Below are 19,681 nucleotides of genomic sequence, written 5' to 3' on the forward strand. Positions count from 1 at the left end.
CTAGTCTCGTACAGGCACTGCGGGGCTTCGTATTCCCGAGTACGTGTTCCCGGGGCCCCGGGGGGTGAAGGCAGCATTTCCCATCAGCAACTGTCAGTGTATTTGCTTGTTTTCGTCCTCTTGATTTCACCTTAATTCTCTAGAGGTCAGACCATGCTATGACATACCATAGTAGCGTGTTACCCACCCGTGACTGGGTAAAGATGAGGCACCCATGGCCATAACGTTGGCCGAGTGGGTGCATGACTTTGTGTGCACTCGCGCTGCCTGAGCCTCAGAGGATGTGGTAAGGACACGGTGGGTTTGTGCTGTTGGTCTTGCCATACAAAATCAGGTCAAGCGAGGTCAGGTTCTCCAGTGTCTGTGCAGTACCAAGTCTCTGCGTGAAGTGATGAGATCTCTCACCTTTGCTTTCAGCATCACCAAATATAGTCACACTGAGGAACTTCAGCATCCCGATGGGATGATGAATTCTGTGAATCAACCTCAGGATGTTACTGTCTCAACTCATAAAGCTCTTGGTCTATGTTTGGACTAGGACCGGGACTATGCACATGGAAATTTGAGCTATGCTGTGAACAAGCCACTCTTTCTTGTCATTTGAGTTTTGGAAACATTCATTTATTAAAAAAAAAAAACAAAACAAAACCCAAAAAAACAACAAACCAGACCTATCAATAACAACCTTTTCAAATTTAATGAAAATCAGAAACTCCTATGGATATTTAATGCTCTCTCTCAGAAGTTACCTCTTGGTAACTTGCTACAGTTTTAGGATGCCTATTTATTCTTCCTTGTCAGTAGGATATGTTCTCATTTTCACTAGACCCTAATAATTATCTTCATTTACATGAAGTTAAGACCAAAATTGACCAACTGTGTAACAAAATCTTTATTAACACCATGTCTCCATCAACTAACCATTCCACCTATAAGGCCCGGGTGAGTGTGTTTTATTTGAGGAAGAACAGCAGACGTAATTGAGGCTACTTCCTTCACTGATTCACCTTAGAAAAGGGGAAGATATTAAGAATTACCCTCATACCATTTAGTTCCCATCTCTCTCCCACCTACTGAGAGGCTGCATTAAGAAATGCAGAACTATGTTAAAAGTTGGGAAGTGCTGAGCAGAGCAGTTTGTGTGCATAGAGCTGTGTGATGGATGCAGACTGAACACCATGCATGATGTAGAGTTTGATGTATGTATGCAGAGCAGCTGTGTGGCCTGTGTGTGTCTGGCTTCAGACCCCCTCTGTGCTGCTTGCTTTTCAGGCTTGGGTCTTGTGGGCTTACATGCCGTAAGACTGCCCTACAATACCGTTTTTAATCACACAGCCATAAGCTTATTTTCCCACAAGAATCCTATTGCTAAGTAGGAAGGTTGTCCTTTGGGGAGCTTTTCTGAGAGGGGCTTGAAGAATTTGTTGTGTTTAGATTAGAAAAATGAATGTTAAGAGGAGATTTGATGTCTCAAAAGAAGAGTGAATGGCATGGGTGTAGAATTGTTGTTTAAATGGAAGACAAGTGTGTGTAAAATGGACATTAATGAATTTAGAAGATTTGGAATTTTCAGAGCAATGAGGCCATGAGACATTTTGCTTTGCTGAGGGCAGGAAACCCACCCACTTTGAAGGCAGAGCCCGATGAGTTTGTAAAAGTGCCTATATGATGTAGTTTCCTGAGACAGTAGGAGTCTGAGCTCCAGAAGCTTTCCAGTTCTTTGTTTCTTTTATTTCTTATTCCATATTCTTACACCTGCTTAGTCCCTGTATACTTTATTGTACAGTTTACTGCATAACATTATCCTTTATTGAATAAAAAAAAAAATTTCCTTTAGAGCATTTCAGGAGTGCTATAATCTTACTGACTGTTAATGACTTTACCCTTGTCACCACTATGAAGTGGTTGGCACTATTTTGTCTTGTGTGCAGGAAATTAAAAACATCAACACTTCTGGTTACCTATACGAAGAAGTTTAAGATCTTAATTTCCCAAGTGGTAAATACCATATCAAAGACCTTCATTTCCAGGGTGGTAAATGCTTTATGCTACTTTGCATGTACAGAAAGTCCACCTCCCACTGACTTCAGATGCACCTACTCACATTCAGCATCTTAGCAGCTCACATCACAAATTACTCAATTGGGGTGTGGGAGCAAAATAAGGAATATATATAATGCAAATTCCTCACACTTACACGTGAACTTTACAACAGAGCTAGAAGACAGTTTTCTAGAGCCTCTGTTATTTGCTATAAGACTCTTCTTGCTTTTTCCCAGCAGAACCAGCCCCCTCCATCAAGTGCTTTCTGTCTCTACAGCAAAGGAGGTTGAGAGGGCACAGGCAGGAGTTTCCTTCCTACCATCTGTACAACAGGTACACGATAGGTCAAAGTGGCATCTCACAAAGCAAACATATAGCACTGTGAATGAAGGTAAACACACAAAGAACTCCCAAAAGCAGAGTTCTGTCATGGGATTTACCCAGACTGCCACTGAACAACAGTATGAGTGAGCTCTTTGGATATGCAGCATACTCCTGAACTATCTGAAATAGTCCTGACGTGGATAGCAGTAGAAAAACTTACTCATTTTGTGTCCTGCCTTGAGTGGGATGGAGATTCTTTACAACTAGTCTCGTGTCTGTTCACTTAATGGAAAGAGAACATATTTCATGCTTATTGAGGCTCTATTAAGGGCCTTAATTTATTAAGGTGGTTAAGGACTTTTCTCTTTTCCTCCCATACTAGTTCCTGTAATATTTTCCTTATTATCAGCCCCCTGATTTACACTGCTATCCTATCTCATCCCTTTCTGATTCCTGCCTTCTGCTCAGCTCCTGCCTGTACACTTCTTCTCCTGCTGTCATTCTTTCTGTATCTCTACCCTCTGGCCTTCTTTTGTTGTTCCAACTTCTACTAAAACTTCTGGGCAGAGAAGAAGACTTGCTTAGGAGGCCTAGACATTTAGCAGTCTTATCTGAGTGCTGGAGTCTTAAGGAAATTCTGCGGGCAAATTTTAAGATGTCAGCTGAGGAAATTAAAATTGAGTTTTCTCATTGTGTTTTCCATATTTGGTTAGTTTTCCATGAAACCAGCATAACACTTAACTTCCATCTGGCCAGCTTCTTGAAGAGTTTAAAGGCTCCATTTTGATGGTTGAAGGTGTTGGAATTCTTGGATAAAATTGTAATAAAGTGTGTCATCCTGGACAAAACTGGAATTCCCCCTGATTTTTGCTGTGAGAAACAGCTAAACTGTTCTAGCTAAAACATGAAAAACATTCTAAGTGTGTTCATACAGACTGATCTGTATTTAAGCATTTGGAAAGGAATTAAACCAGTGGTCTTCTAGATAAAAATTAGATTTACTTAAATTTGTTTATCTTGCACTTGGTTGGGGGACTTAGGAATGAGAGGATAAGATCTTTTGTTACCCTTGTGTTTTATGTTCATATCTTAAAGGTGCTAGAGGATGGCATGAGTACTCTTACATTAAAAATAGAAAGTCACCCATGTAAGAGGCCAAAGCATCATCAGAGTCCAGTAAAGTGACAAATCAATGTGAATCAGTGGGATCAAGGTCTTTAAATGTTAACCTGATTCCATATTGTGTCAGTATTGTGCTGTGAGGAAGCCACGGGACTTCTTAAATTTTTGAAAATACTTGCATGGCTTGTTCATTACTGGTATAAACTAATTGCTCCAAGCCTCTGAAGATGCTGATGAATGTGTAGCAAATGGTGGGTGCTGTTTTATGCAAATAGTTTTCTTCTGCTAGGAGAAGAGGGATCAAAGAATACTTGGGTTAGGAAGGTGACTGGCAGCATGGGAGGATGGTACTGAACCTTAGTTTTGGTGCTGAATGCCATTTGTCTGGTTTAACTGGCTTCAGGATAAGTGTATCTTTATGCTGGGAGTAGTTTGGTTGTTGCTTCTAAAGGATGGTATTGATTAATATTGATATCTGCTGCAAGATAAATGCTATTGTAGTCTGATGTGCTGAGGCAGCTACTGATCATGGTTGATAGTTCCTACCATTGCAGTAATTGATATTAGATTCCACTCCTCTTTTGGGAGGTGCAGTATATATAACCTTATTGAACATGACAGGTTTCTCTGCATCCTTTCCTTCTGTGGCATGTGGTACTGAAGAGTGGAATAGGGTCTGGGGAACCAAGTTGAACCTATGTTATCTGGGTGAGCCATCTCCCTACCTCAGAGAGCTTTCCTTTCCTCCTGATGGCCTGTGAGGGAAGGAGGGAGGATGCTGACTAAACAGAACCATTCCCTTTTTTGTGCTGTTGGCATTAAAATGCAGGTTTGTCTGTTTTGGTCCTAAGCATGTCCAGTGAATCTCCTGTAAAGTAGATCCAAAGCCCTGGGACCTCACTGCCAAGAGACACGTGTGATGGAGTCCCATATGGGATTCCTCTCCAGTAATACCCTGCACTGGTCTAGCTTTTTCAAATTTCCCTCAGGCTTCTCTTTTATTTTCACTGGCTCTGTCTTACAAGTGGGAGGACAGGAGCCAGCTGGAGTTCACAGTATCCCTCAAAGTTGAGGTGTGTGGGTTTTTTTATGGAAATGAAGCAAATAGCCTTTTAATGGCTTTTGTTCAGTTCCATGCAACTTGCTCTGCTAAAGGTTGATAAAAGGTCCCCTTTTGCATAAACAAACAGGACTGGAAAAAGTCACTCAGATTGTCAAGTAAATTTTATCTTCCTATCAGGAGGCAACAGGAGGGCCCCTAGAATTAAGAAAAATGTGGCTGATGTCCTCTTAATGGTGATTTGATTATTCTTTCATTACAAGTAACTAGTTCCCTTTTCTAATTATATATCTTGCTTTTATCTAAGAAAAATTACCCAATTTATGGGAGTGGACCATTAAAATTGCTCATCCATTAACAGTGTATTGTAGTGATATGAGATTACTGGTTTCAAAAAATGTCTGTGTTGCAATAGATTTGTATAGATTTTTGGTTCTTATGCCGTTTTGCCAATGGTCATGACAAATGAGAAAGCAGGTAGTGAGAGTGGATGTGTAAGGCAAAAACAATATGGAGAGGTCAGAGAGCCCAAACACTGCACACGTTCAGTGTGCCTTTTAGGGAGTGACAAGTATTGGAAGGGAAAGGGGCACTAGGGAATAAGACCAAAATACATAAAGATGCACTGGTACTTGGAAAGGCTTCAGGTTTAATAAAGGTTTAGCAAATTCAGGGAGAGCTCTGTTATGTGTTTGACCTCTGCACTTCTTGGTTTTTATCTCTCTCTTCTTCTCCTTCCCCTGCAACTGCCATATGAGCATGTTATTCAAATGGGAGAAGGGACATCAGTCAACCAAGTAACACAGTGGGGACAGGAGAGGGGGCATTGGAGGTGTAGTTGGGAGCATGATGTGAGAAAGCCTTGGGTCCTGCAAGGCAGGTCACTGCAAGCAGGTCACTGCAGGCCACTCTTGTTAGTTTTGTGATGGGCTAGGGATGCCAGGAGGCAAAGTTGGTGCAGAGAGGTAATATCTCTTACGGTATCAATTAACAGTTGGAAAAATAGACAAGCATTTGATCTGAAAGTACTAATGTAGTTTCTCTGTATAATCTAAATGTACTTTTCTGTTCTGTGTCATATAACACTAAGACTGATGTATATCTGAAGGTCAAGTGTTCATCTATACAGGTGAACTGACTGGTAAAGGAACTGTGAATAGTTATACCTGTAAACTATAAGTAAACTGGGTTAATTCCTTATGTTTCCTTATGGAAACTCCATTCTATAAAGAAAGCCACTTTTATTCTGAAATACAGTGCCTGCTAGGGGAGCAATAACAACAAACTATGATTATTAGATTATTCCCACTGTAGAGCAGCCATAAGAATAAGGTAAGGGAAGGGAGAGGACAAAGAAGATAGAGATGGAAAGAAAAAAGGCAGTCAAGTGGTTAACTAGGGATATCTGTGGGAAGATGTGATATAACTATCCTTTCTCATCTGAATTTTACAGACTAAAATTAATTATGTAGTAGCCCTCAAAAATTTGTTCAAAGGTGAGATATTTAGGTTTTGAAGAGTTCATGCTCTTCCATCAGCTCAACATAGCAATAGGATGTGTATGTATTGAATTTTTCCATACAATTTCTAATGACAAGGTTCTTGGTTATGAGTTTAATTAGGACTCAGTACTGTCTTTCATGTACAAAGATCAGAAGTCTGAGGACTATGGAAAATGCATGTTAAATGTCTCACTACTTATGATTATATATCAGGTACACCATTAATAGCGATTTATATATAGAATAAAATAATTCTTCAGCAGAAGAAGGGCACGGCATATGCATATATATACATATTTTAGCTGAAATGCCCTTTCACAGGCCAAGAACAGGGCACTATACATACATCTTCAGTAAGTGAATTAATTTTGGCAGTTAACATACTGCATCTTTGTTTTACTGAAATATTTTATCATTGTTGTAGTTGTCTGCCATCATTATAGGCAAGCTGCTTAATGATGACCTGTGCTAATGGAAATTGTATTACTTAATTACTTGCATTATTGTTATAGGAAGTTTCAGATACACGGGATGAGTGTCCATGGAGCTACAAGCAAGGAAAAAAGCTTCAAAGGTATCTAAGTGTGGGGTTGCCTCCTGAGTTGGTAGGTTGAGCTTACCCATGTGAAGTTTTGCCTTCTGGAGAAACCAAATGAGAGAGGCAACCTCCCTTTCCCTCTTTTTATGTCTACTGCTAATGAGAGGGCAGAGCTTTCTGTTGGGGTGAAGAGCTGTGCTTACAACATACAGCCCCAAAAGAGCACGGTAACATGCTGACGTTTTCTGTCTTGGCAGATAAAGCCATTTCTGCAGCAGGAGATACACTTCTGAATAGGGAGATTCAGATGTGATCCTGATCCGTGGATGACTACATGAGGACTTTAGTCTGAAGGTGCTAGATGTTCACAGTGTTAAACATTGGTGCTGGGAGGAGTTTTCAGATCTAATTGCCATGTATTTGAACACTGGAGACTTCCAAATAGAACACACAGAAAAGCTGTAAGTAAAGCCCAGTATTTATTTAATTCTGCTTCTTTATGGGGTTCCTCAAATTATTCTTGTTTGTGTAACCTTCTGTAAAGTGTGTTTGAAAGTTTAGATGTTACCTAGTTAGCATTGCTCCCCTTCTTAAGAACAGGCAATTCTATGAATTTGCCTTATTTATGTAACTTTAAATACAATGTTTCCATACATCTTTACCTGTGCTTAAAAGCTACGCATGGACCATTAAAATAATAAGATAATTAAGGAGAAAGTTTTAGCATAAAATGTTATATAAAATATATAAAATATTTCATAGGGATTTTTTTGTTTCACAGATTACCACTTTCTTAGCTCTTTCATTCAACTGTTTGTGTGGAGGGATGGTATCTTAATTTCCTGGGCGTGATATTGGAGGAGTACTGGTTGACCATCTTGCTTTATTGTACCCATGCTACTGTCATCACAGCTAAGTAGGAAACAAATGTCCTGCTCTGTCAAAATCTTCAGGAATTCTTACCCTGAAGAAGAAGGCTGCAAAACTTTTCTCATGGCAAAAAAAACCCCATGCTTCTACAGTACTAATGAAAGCACCTCCATGCCATGGGCAGGGATATCTTTCACTAGACCTGGTTGTTTAAAGCCCCATCCAACTTGGCCTTGAACACTTCCATGGATGGGGCATCCAGAACTGTGGGCAATACATACCAATGCTTCAACACCCTCATCATAAAAAATGTCTTCCTTATGTCTGATCTAAATCTGCTCTCAGTTTAAAACCATTGTCTTTTGTTCTGTAGCTCAAGCCCTGGTAAAAAGTCCTTCTCCATCTTTCTTATAAGTCCCCTGTATATATTGAAAGGCTGCAATAATGTCTCTCTTACAGATAAAAAGAAGGGTGTATCCTGGAAATGTTGGATTTGTTTTCCAAGACTTTGTTAGAATGCTCCACAGAAAGACAGGCATGGATTTCTCTCCAGTAGACGTAGTTCCACGTTACTGGATTTTTGAGCATACTAGCCCCAGCATCTCTAAGTAGCCTGTAAAAAACTCTTCCAGGGAATGATTCTTCCCATTTCACTGAGACTGTGGAAGTGTCTGTTTCCAGATCCTTAAGCAACTAAATAAAATGAAATAGGTTGAACATAAGCCAAAGTCTACAAATATGAGAACAATTTGATGAATATTCATAACGGCTGAAGATTACCCCTAATGGACTAATATAAACATTATATATTAATTATGAACAGGTTATGTTCACTCAGAAGGCACATAAATGGTCATCAGGCCTGTATGAAGGGCTCAATTTCATACTGTTTAAAGTGGTATTTATTAGGGGACTGAATTTTCTACATTTCCCCCTTTTATGTCATACTCATATACTTTCATTCAAAGTCATACATTCTTTTCAGGTGGAGAGGAATATTCCATATTGCTGATGCAATTAATTTATTGTTACTCTTGGCACACAGCCGTTTAATTGGTTTGAAGGAACAGTAGTTGCAGGGCCTGATAAGTAGGATGATTGTCATCAAGAGTCATTTAGTGTTTGCTTTCAAAGAGCACAAGCTCCCTTTTATTCACTTTAAAAGGATAAGGCCTGATTTTTGTCTGGTATAAATCAGAGAAAAATGCTGCCTGTTTTGAATGTGTGTCTTTTGTATTTAATTAATTGCTTGAAGATTTTTATTGTAAGCCCATTGTAGGATTTGTACAATCTCATTTAGTCCATCCTTACTTTCGAAATTCTTCAGTTATACCTCTGTGGACACTGTATGTTTCTCATAGATCTCTGTGATGGGAGGCTTGGTATTGGACACTGCTTGCAAGGTGAGACTGTATTGATTTAGACAGTGATTTAATGCTTTCAGGACTTTCTCAGTACAATTCTTCCTGATATTTTGTCAGCTTTATAAAATGACACTGAACATTGTGCAAATGTTCTTATTTTGCTGACCATATCAATACTTAAATAATTTCTTCCTAGGCTGTTCTTGATAACATGGCATTTCCTCTGTTTTGTGTTGTCCATTCAACCAGCATTTGTTAGGTCTCTACAGAGGTTTTTCACAACCTTATCTCAAAGTTCTGTTTTGACGGTCAAATAACATTGTATCACTTGTAAATTTGCTCAGTTCACACTCTTTTCCAGGTCATTAGTCAAGACATTGAGCCTGCATCTTTAGGCACTGTGCAGTTTATCTTTGGCCTGAGTGAAAAGTAAAACCTGTATTCCCACCTTTTTGCTTGCATCAGTGACAGTGGCAGAAATTGATGCATCTGAGAAGGTGGCCAAACAAATCTTATCCCTGTAGACTTTAGCATTGTTTGAAGTTTGCACCAGTTTGGATAAATAAAAAATGTTGTGAGCACCTGTGGTGGCATCAGAATCTCAGTGGTTCTAAGAAACCTGTAGGAGTTGAAGGAGTGGAGCCCACAGATGAGTGTTTCCTACACTCAGAGCCCAGCACTTGTTATCTGGGGTCAAACCACCCTAGACTGTCCTTGGCTGGCAGCTGACCCCATGGGTAGCAGTGAAGAGAAGGCAGAGGAAATGGGTGTGTTGGGCCCTCTGCCAGGTGCTTAACCCTGGCTGGAGCGCTGGAGACTGTGCACCGCAGACTCCATTGCACTGGGGTCGGTGAAAGGCACTCTGTATGTTTTTTCCTCTTCCTTCCATCAGCCTTTCTAGTCCTTACTGGAGAGATGTATTTCTGTACGTAGCTTGTCAGTCAACATGCGGGAGGTAGTGCGGATGTCCACAATCCCTGGAAACTGCTTTCTTTGCTATGTTATATTCCCAAAGCTTCAACATAGGAATACTAAGTCCTGGCATCTTTTACATTCCCAAATGATTGCCTGGCTCCAACTCAGCCATGGGCTTTCCACTCTTCTCGTGTTGCTGAATTATTGATGCTGCTTCATTGCAAAAGAGCCCCTTAATGCCCATGTTGAAGTACAAGAGCCGGATGTGAGACATTCCCTTCTGCAGTTCATCTCATCCCTCAGACACACATAGGCAACTCCTGGAGGGAATAGGTTGGGGTGAGGGAGGAGAGAATGTGTGAGCAGATGGGGGAAAATGGGATCAAATATCAAAACACCAGGATAGGAGTTCCAGCTGAGAGATTGGAACAAAAATAAGTGTTTCATTAGTTGGAAGGAGATGGCTATATCTAGTCCAGTTTGGCAAGGAAGATCCACGTTAGTTTTCCACATTTTACTAAGGCAGCTTCTAAGGGTGTTCCTGCAGGCCTGTCTCCCCTCTCAGGTTTGCCTTTAATTGTGAACAGCAGAAGTATGCTGAGGGAAGGCAGTGCAGGGGATGTTGGAAGGCTCTGTGCTTGTTCACTGAAGCATGAGAACAAATTCTGTGCACATTTCAAGGCAGGAGCATGTCTGGTTGCCTGCATCTGCCTCAAATCCTGTAATCCTACCTTACAATTCACTCATGCTGCCTGTGCAAGTGCAGCCTAAACCTCCTAAATGCTAGCCCCTTTGTATCTCCCTCCTTCCCTCCACCAAAACAGCCTCCCTACCTCTTGAGCCTGAATTTGTCTTTGTTCAACACAAAAACCAGTTCCTTAGAATATCCCAGCAAGATCTCAATAGGACTTTTGGTACTAGCGCATTGACTTTTTTACTGGTGAAAATAACTCATACCTCTTGGCATAAAACTTGGGTTTTTCAGCCCTGTGTCACATTAGCAGGGATGATTGTGCTTATGTAAGGTGTACATTTCTTATGTAAGAAATATAAGGTGCTCCTAGTTTGCTGCTAAATTGCGGGCTTCTAAGTGTATAGCAGAAATTCTGGTGTTAATCCCTAAATACATGACTTTATATTCCATGATCTTCAGTTTTAATCTGTTTTACTCTTAACCTACCTGTGCAATACTCTGATCTTCCTCTACACTGACACAGTCTTTGAATCTTGTGATATGCTCGTTTCATTAGCATGTTTTCATTTTCTTGCGCCAAGGTTGTTAATGAAAGTTTTAAATAAGATCAGTTCCAAGGTCCCAAGCTTGAAGAAGCCGTAATTGGATGTGCAGGGTACATTTTGTAGATAAGCAATGGACACAGCACAGATCCTCATGGGAGCAAATCAGCCTAATCCTGATGTCTTCTGTTGAGTTATTCTGCTTATTCAGAGGATGCTGCTTCATTTCAGTCTCTTGTTCTGCACACAGATAGCAAAACAGTCCCTTGTCCTACGGCCTGGGTAGCTTTATAAGGACTATGAAATATGATTTGGATGAAGCATGATTGAATGGACAGCACTGATGCTGAGGTGGAAGTAGGACAGAAATACTTTTGCAGCAATTTTTTAAGGGAAAAACAAACAAGAGGGTATTGTGCAGGTGTGAGAAGAGGTAGAGGATACACAAGCCAAATGCCCTGAATAGACAGATAAGGAACCTCACAGAAATGCTGTTCGTTCTTGGGGCCATGAAGTCAGAAATGCACTGTGCTCCTGGCGTGGCTCAAACAGCCACTTGGGAACTACAGATATGTCTTTATATAAACCACCAGTGAAGCATATTGCATATCTATGCATACATAAATATGCAGTAAACCTTTTACCTTATTTCCTGTGCAGAATTAACTGCACTTTCAGTGGAAAGATATTTTCAGTGGGTTTTTTTAAAATTAAATAGCCAGGAACACATAGAGGTAAACACTAAGCAAAACCACATTACTAAGCATCTGAAAAGCAGTTAGGAGTATTACAGACCACAGGCTTCAGGAGAGTTTGCCCCTCCATGATCCCTGAAAGCTGTTGTGCTGTAGGGTATCAGCCCTTTCCCTGCACTTTTCTGTCTCTCTTCTCTTTATTACACTGATGATCTGGGGAAACACAAAGGAGAAAACCAATACATTACTTTCCAATTTACAGACATTAACCCAGTGCAGATGTCCTTTAGCCTTTTCCTCAGGTTTAGGTCTTCTTTCTCACAGATTCTTTCCAGACCTAAACAAATCTGAAGTTACAAGGATTTAATCTTTCCAAATTTTTCCTTGTCCCCTGGGCCTGTTGGCTAAAAGCAGTTCTTTTCTGGTAACTCAAGGAGAAATTTATTAAACATGGCATGGATTCCTAGATATCCAGGAAAGGAGCAGGAGGGTAGAAGGCTATTAATTAGAGAGAGACTTCAGGGGTTGTGTGTGTCTCCATTAAGACAGTTGATGGCTGCTTTTGGTATGGGGTAGCAAAGTGCATGAGAGGCAAATTAGTAAGTGGGCATGTTTAGGGCTGCCCTCAATTTGAAGGATGTCACTGTTAAACTTGTTTCAAGCAGGCAAAACTGGATTTTTTAAAATGAGGATAAGGACAGAGAAGGAAAAATACATCCTATTCCCCCAGAACACTGGGCCCAGTCTAGACACAAGCACACTCCCTCCCAGTTTGAGCACCACCAGTGAGCTGTGTCGATGCACAGTCTTCCTGCTAAGGGACAGCACTACTTTTGGTATAAGTTCATTTAATTCCAGCAGGTCAGCATGAAGTACACTGCAAAACCATAGGAAAGCTGCAGAGAATTCCCTATAGCAACTCTCAAAATTGCTTTCCTTTAGCAAGTGTCTGCATAGCATGACCTCAGTGATTTCCCTCATAATAATGATTTATGCTGGCTCAAAACTGAGGGCACCAATTAAACTGTAAGCCAGCAACACATCTTTAGAAGTTTTCTGCCCCTGTGTACAGTAAGCACTTCTAGAATAAAAGCACTTTACCTTCCAACTGATGTGGTTTTCCTTTAGCTGTGAATTTTTTTGACTGATGTAATAATGCCTTATCACCTGGGCAGTCAGCTCAGTGGAGGAGGAGGCAACAAGCTTCATCAGCAATCTGGACAAGGGGACTGAGTGCACCCTCAGACAGTTCAAAGATGACACCTGGTTGGGTGGGATCTGTTGGAGGGCAGGAAGAGTCTGCAGAGGCACCTAGACTGGCTGGATCAATGGGCTGAAGCCAACGGTATGAGGGTCAACAAGATGAAGTTCTGGGTCCTACACTTGGGTCCCACAACAACTCTATGCAATGCTGCTGTAGCTGGAAAGCTTCTCTAGTGGAAAAGGACCTGGGGGTGTTGGTTGGGAGCAGCTGAACATGATCCAGAGTGTGCCCAGGTGGCCAAGAGGGCCAATGACATCCTGGCCTGTATCAGGAATAGTGCCATGGGACACCTTCCACTAGACCAGGTTACTCAAAGCCCTGTCCAGCCTGGCCTTGAACACTTTCAGGGGTGAGGCATCCACAACTTCTCTGAACAACCTGTTCCAGTGCCCCATCCTTTGGAATGGTACCTTCCCCAGTCTACAATGTAGAGAGATGCTCCAGCTGGGAATCAGAAACCAGAGAGCAGTCAGGTCTTGGTAACAGCGTACTGTAGTAGGCCCTGGTATTATTCTTGAAGTCTTGCTCTATTTATTTATTTCTGTCACAGTCAGGGTCCTAACTATCCCTCTGTATCCCTCATCCACTTTTTTTCCTGCACTAAGCAGTTGCTAGGGATGTGGCCAAGAGGCAGGCTTCTCAAAAGGTCATCGGTTCCAGACTTCAGTATGGGATTGTGGTGGTAAATCAGCTTGCCACCAGATAGAATACTGAAGACCAGCACTTTGCTCTTTGCCAAAGTGCAAGAAAGCAGGTAATGGCTGCAGCAAATAACAGGTATCTGGCAAAATATGTTGACATGGCAGTAGAAGAATATGGGATATTTTCAGAAGAAGGATCCACTTCCTGTTATCCTGAAAGGTTGCATCCTCCAACAGGTTACTGAATCTGCCTGCAAACTGGGTTTAAATCTTTGCCAGTTTGCAGTAAATAACACTAACTGCAGGAGCAAGCCTAGTTAACACTATTCTTCAAGCTCTCCTACAAGGATCCCTGGGGAAGGCAAGGATGACATTCTTCCTTCAATGGCATTGGTCTCTCTCTTGTTTCAGAAGGCCAAAAGGGAGGTGGAAAAACTCGTGACTCCTTGACTTGAGGTACACCTGACTGGGCAGTGTTGCCCTTTCCATTCCTGTATTAGTGTTTAAGCTGTAGTTCCTCTGTTGTACCAGTCCTTAGGCTGAAGCAGATCTCTGAGTGCACTGGAGAAGGAATTGCCATTCCCAGCTGGACACGGCTATTATTGTTTGTTATGTACTGAGTGTTCATCTCAATGCTGTTAAACTCAATGCAAGTTTGTGAAATGCACTACACGTAACTCCTGTCCCTCTGACATCCATCTAGCTGGAGTGAGGCATGGAAAGGGAAAGACAAAAATCACTCTCCTGGATCATCCCTTACAATAGTAGATCACTCTTTTTCCATTTCACCACATTCTTTTACATTCTTTCACAGTCAGGGTTGGGTCTGGAGGAGAACCAGCCAGATCATCGGCCTACTGCAAAGCCACCAGCTTGAGGCACAGGGATAAGTGTTAGTGAATGTTAAACTTAGGAGAATGGGGAGTGTGCCTTGTGGAGCATCTTGCTCTTTGCACTGAAAGATTAGGAATCTGTTTCTACAAGGAAATGGAACACTGGGGACAAATACCCTCTGTTCAACTCTATTCCCTTTCAGGGATGGGGAGAGGAAAGGTTCCCTTTCCGTGGTGAAAAAGTCAGGACCAGCAGTAGCTTTGGTCCCTGAACTCAGGACATCATATTGTCTACTTTCCTGTGTGAATTTTACCATTCATATTCCCCCAAATCTGGACAGACACTTCCTAGCACACTTCCAGAAGGATGTGATACATGACAAGGAACACTTAAAGACAGTGTGCCTTGTTTGTACAGTGATTAGCTCATCCCCATTTTGATTGCAAGCTTTCACTGCCAAATATTTGGGAGAAGCTTAGTTCCTATGATACTGCTGGTATACATCTGCCAGGACGGATCTGCTCTGAATGATGTTTGCTTTCTTCAAGCATTTGTCCTTTGAAGCATTGTCCAAAGCAGACACTTCCTTTGTAATGCCTGGCAAAAGATGGCTTGAAAAACCACCCCAACCTGCTTCAAGCCAGCTTCTGAGCTGAAAGGAGGAATATGGCCACAACAGTGCATCCCATTGTTAGAGAAAATAAAGATGGAAGTGTTGCTTTTTTCCTGCTCAAAGAAAGTGAAGTGAAACTGGTGCCTCACAGCTTTTGGTATCAACCTAATTGAATAGATAAATTAAGGCCGTAAAGTAATGTGGACTTTGTAGCTGAAATCTGATCTCTGTCAAAGCATTTCAAGGATGCTCATCATGCCTGTAAAAGGCATTATAATTATGGCAACAGAACTTGCACGCTAATTTGTGCTACCCTTGCCACAAAGCACCCTGACAATTCTCCTGTTGTCATTCTGCATCCTGAGAAATGCTGAGCCCCCGTTAAAACTCGAAGTCTGGTGGTGGAAGTATGCCTGCCTCACCCAGGTGTGTCAGTGAGTTGTTAAGAGGATGTAAACAATTTAAAGGCAATAACCTGGAGTCCGGAGTGTTTTCAAGCAATGTCTGGGCAACAGGCAGTGATGCCCTGCCTACAGTATCTTTGTGAAGCTCCTATCACTTTGTCATCATGCTTGTACTTGGTGTATCAAGGGCAGTACTCCTGTAGGTATGATGTTACTGCTGTATTGAGTCCTTCCTGTGCCTCCATCTCAGCCCTTTCCAGAGGCACAGAAGCTGGGGAGGACATTAGGATCTTTCTAAGGAGGAAGTGTTTGGAGCATAATGCAGCACTTCACTTGTGCAGCCAGGAAAGCTTTGTTGACCCTTAGTAGCTGCAGATACAGGAGGGAGGCTGTTGGACACAGCTGCTCCCATCATCTTCCACTGCCTGGATGTCACTTATGTGCTGCTAAAACCTCCAACCCACATTTCTCTCATGGAGTTTTTCAGGCTTTGTCTGATTCGTGAATTAGATCTAATCCCTGCTAATCCCTAATCTAACCTAATCAAATCAAGCACTACTTAAGAGCTTGTTAAAACTGAACATTAACATCTAAGTAATATCCCAACACTCCATATAATTTCATTCCTTTTGCACTTAATGCAGTATCTTGCTTTTGTTTAATGCCACTTCCTCGCCTGGTTTTTCTCATGTATGCCCGCACAATATTTAAATGATTAAGATTGCTGTGTGACAGATATTTTAAATATTTAAATTGCAAGCCAAGGACTGGTGTATAACTCATCATTTTAGCTGAAATCATTAACAAGCCTGAAGCACTCCTTGAACCTTAGGACTGAAACACCACTCAGCTCTGTTTAGAAGTTCAGCTTTCACCCACAGATCTAAGGTTCCTAAATATTACAACCACCTTACTTATGAAAAAAAGGAGATCATATTAGCAGATTTGTTGCAGTTTAGAATCTTAATTTTCTGTGAATTAACTCAAAAGCATCATTAAATGCTATGGGAGCTGGACACTTAATCAGGCACACTGGCTGATGCCTGGAGGCAAAGCCACACCCAAGCCAAGCCTAGCCAAGCTACAAGCAAAGCAGATTTCACCCTCCAGATCCTTTTAGCAGGTCCTTTCCTAGGGCATAACTTGTTGTTTACAACAAAGGAAATATTACAACTAAAACACAGTCCCCAGGGGGCACTTCCCTGTCTCCGTTAACCGGAGGAAACAAGACACACCTTCCATGTGACCTGAGAAACTACTTTCTATCGTGCCATACGGACCTGAGGTAGGCAGGGATGCCAAAACCATCCCTAGGCTGCTGCTCTATCTTATAAAACTCTGCAGCAGTTAATGCATGTCAGCTCTGGGACACAGAGATGTAAAATGCATTGCAATGCTTTAGAAGATTCCATCAGAACCCTTGTCTAATCCAAAGGTCATGTACTGCTGTGATGTGTCTTGAAATAAGAAAAGTAATCCTTCTTCTTAATGAGTTGAAAGCAGCACTGCATGCTGATAGGGATACACTTCCCTGTTTATATTGTGGATTGTTTCCTACCACTTGCATACTAGAGCTCTGTTTCGTGGAAATGCTGCATGAGCGCTTAAAGTACTTTGGCTCTTGCTGGCAGCTGGGGCTGATATCATCTTGTGAAGGGCTCTCAGAAGTCTGCAGGAGCAATTTTCAATGGGACAGCAGGTCTCTCTGTTCCTCTAGATTATAAATTGTGTCTTTAGGTTGCTCTTCATATTCAAAGTTGTGTTACTGAAAAAGTCAATATTTTATCAGGTAGCTGTCTGCATCTCAATTTTGAGGACAACTAATGTCCTCAGAAGTACTGAGCACTCATGATTCCTAGGCTTCTGGCAGCTCAGTTCTGAGTTTCAATTTATATATTTAACTATAATATGCAGCAATTGAAATGTGAGCCATGAAATACTTTTTTAAGACAGCTCTTCTGTTAACAGTAAGTCAAGTTGCAGTGTTTTTTACATAATGTATTTTATTAAGAACTTTTGATAAATGCTAAACAACTGGAAGGAAGGGAACATCTTCCATACCTTCCATTATCATCACCACACTATCAGGCTTATGAGTAGACTACAAGGGAATTCTACACCTTGACTTCTGGAGGCTGCAGGATGCCACTGCTTACAGCAAGGCTCTGAGCAAGATCCTCAGGCTAGGCCAGGCTACAGAACTCTCACCTAAAGAAAACATTAAAAATGTTCCAATTAAAATACTCTTGCAAAATGATGCCCAGCTCTAATCAGCAGAGGAGAGCAAAACAACAGGAAGAACTGGGAAAAGCCTGACAAGGATTCTCCAAAGGTGGTGGTTTGAAATCTGCCCTTATATAATTTGTTGAAGCCACCAAATATGAACCTGGGCAGCAAACTCATTCAATTTTTTATTCTATAAATAGTTTCCTCTCTCCAGTGGCATGAGTCTAAGGTTTAATAGTGGTTTGGCAGTTTGCAGAGAAAAACCTGAGCAGTGTTCCAGCTTGCTGGAGGGGAGGTGCAGAGGGATGGTGAAACACCCTGCAACTCATTCCCACTGCAGCCGACTCACTTAAGGTTTGGACTTAACCCATTTGTGGGATTCAACATTCAACATGTCCAATTATTTGGAAAACATAGGAAAGGCCAGATCGCAGGGGAGGCACTTCCCCAGCACCCTGCCTGCCTGCCTGACTCAGCGCTGGAGCCTCTGCTGCTCTCCCCACTGGGCTCCAGCACCCTGACAGGGGAGTCCTGTGTTTTTATGCACATAAATTTCTGCATAGCTTTTAAGGCGGGGGAAAAGCATGCAAAATGTTTGGGTTTGTTTGGGTTTTTTTTAATGATTATGCCTTACAACTTGCTTTCCCAGCTCAGTTCTGTGTTGCTAACTGGAAATGCAGACTTAAAGGAGGCAGTACTGGAACTAAAGAAACCAGACAGGAAAGAGAAAACAATGGCTTGGATAAAAATCATTCCCCTCGACAGAAATGGATAGCCAGACTGAGAGGGATGAAAAGGGATCCCTGAACTCCAGCCCCTGTCTTTGGGAGGCTACTTTGGGAAGGCTGGGGAGAGGGGGGAAAGCCGAACTGTGAGAGCAGGAGCCTTGTAGGAAGGGAGGGAGGTGGGGGCTGCAGGAGTGTGTCAGCAGGGAGCTGGAGACAGGGGGAGCCAGGTGCGAGCTCCCACACCCCCGAGGATGAGCAAATGCAATTTGCTTGGGCTGGGAACAGAGAGCATACATGTAGGTAAGGGAATATGCTGGGAGATGTGTGTGTGCCTGAGGCATTATAACTTGGCCACGTGTCACTTCAGTTTTTGCTGGGGATGAATAAAAGGGGCTTCTAGGGGGGAAGTTGCAGATTCATAGCATTCAGCTGGTGGAAAGCAAACCTTTTTCTGAGAGAGCTGAAGTAGCTGTAGTTGGTCACAGCTTAATGTGACCCTTGGCAACACCCCCAGGAGAGGGACACAAGCCCCTTTGCTCACTGAGCATCCCTACGACCCCAGGAAGGAGGACACTGTCTGTGGCACAGCAGTCATGACAGGACAAAATTCTCATTTGTTGTTAACTGTTGTTAATCTTCAGTTCAAAGATCATACAAACACATCAGAGTCATCCCTGCCTCTGTTGTGGATTCTCCACTTGGAGGAGGCCCCAGAGGGAGGTCCCTGGAGGGCAGCTCAAACTGCAGACCTGCTTTGTGTCACTGACAACTGTGCGTGCAAAACAACTACACCCTGAGGCCTGTGCCCCCACCTGACCCCAAAGCTCCTCCAAAGTGCACACTGTGTGTTCTCCCGTGCAACAGAGAGCTGTTTGCAGGCCTGATACTCCTTCCCACCACCATCCCAGGTGCAGCTAGCCCCTTCCTTTCATGAACGCACCCACCTCAAACAACAAAGGGAGGAATAACCTATCCAGTACACACCTAAGAGGATCAAATTAGGAGAAGGAAACCTGTTGTATTGGTTTGGCATGGCCTGGTTTTAGGTAGCAGGGGGGCCACAAAGATGGCTCCTGTGAGGAAGCTGCTGGAAGTTTCCCACCATGTCCAGTAGAGCCAATGGTTGATGGCTCTGAAGACGGACGTGCTGCTGGCCAAAACTGGGCCAGGTAATGCCTCTGTGATGACATTTAAGAAGAAAATCAAAACAAAGTCACAAGATTTTGGATTCTAGTCAGAGAAGGGAAGGTGAGAACATGTGAGGGAAAACAACATGGAGACACCAAGGTCAGTGGAGAAGGG

The sequence above is a fragment of the Corvus brachyrhynchos genome, unplaced genomic scaffold (assembly GCF_000691975.1).
Source record: "Corvus brachyrhynchos isolate BGI_N302 unplaced genomic scaffold, ASM69197v1 scaffold116, whole genome shotgun sequence".
Taxonomy (NCBI): Eukaryota; Metazoa; Chordata; class Aves; order Passeriformes; family Corvidae; genus Corvus; species Corvus brachyrhynchos.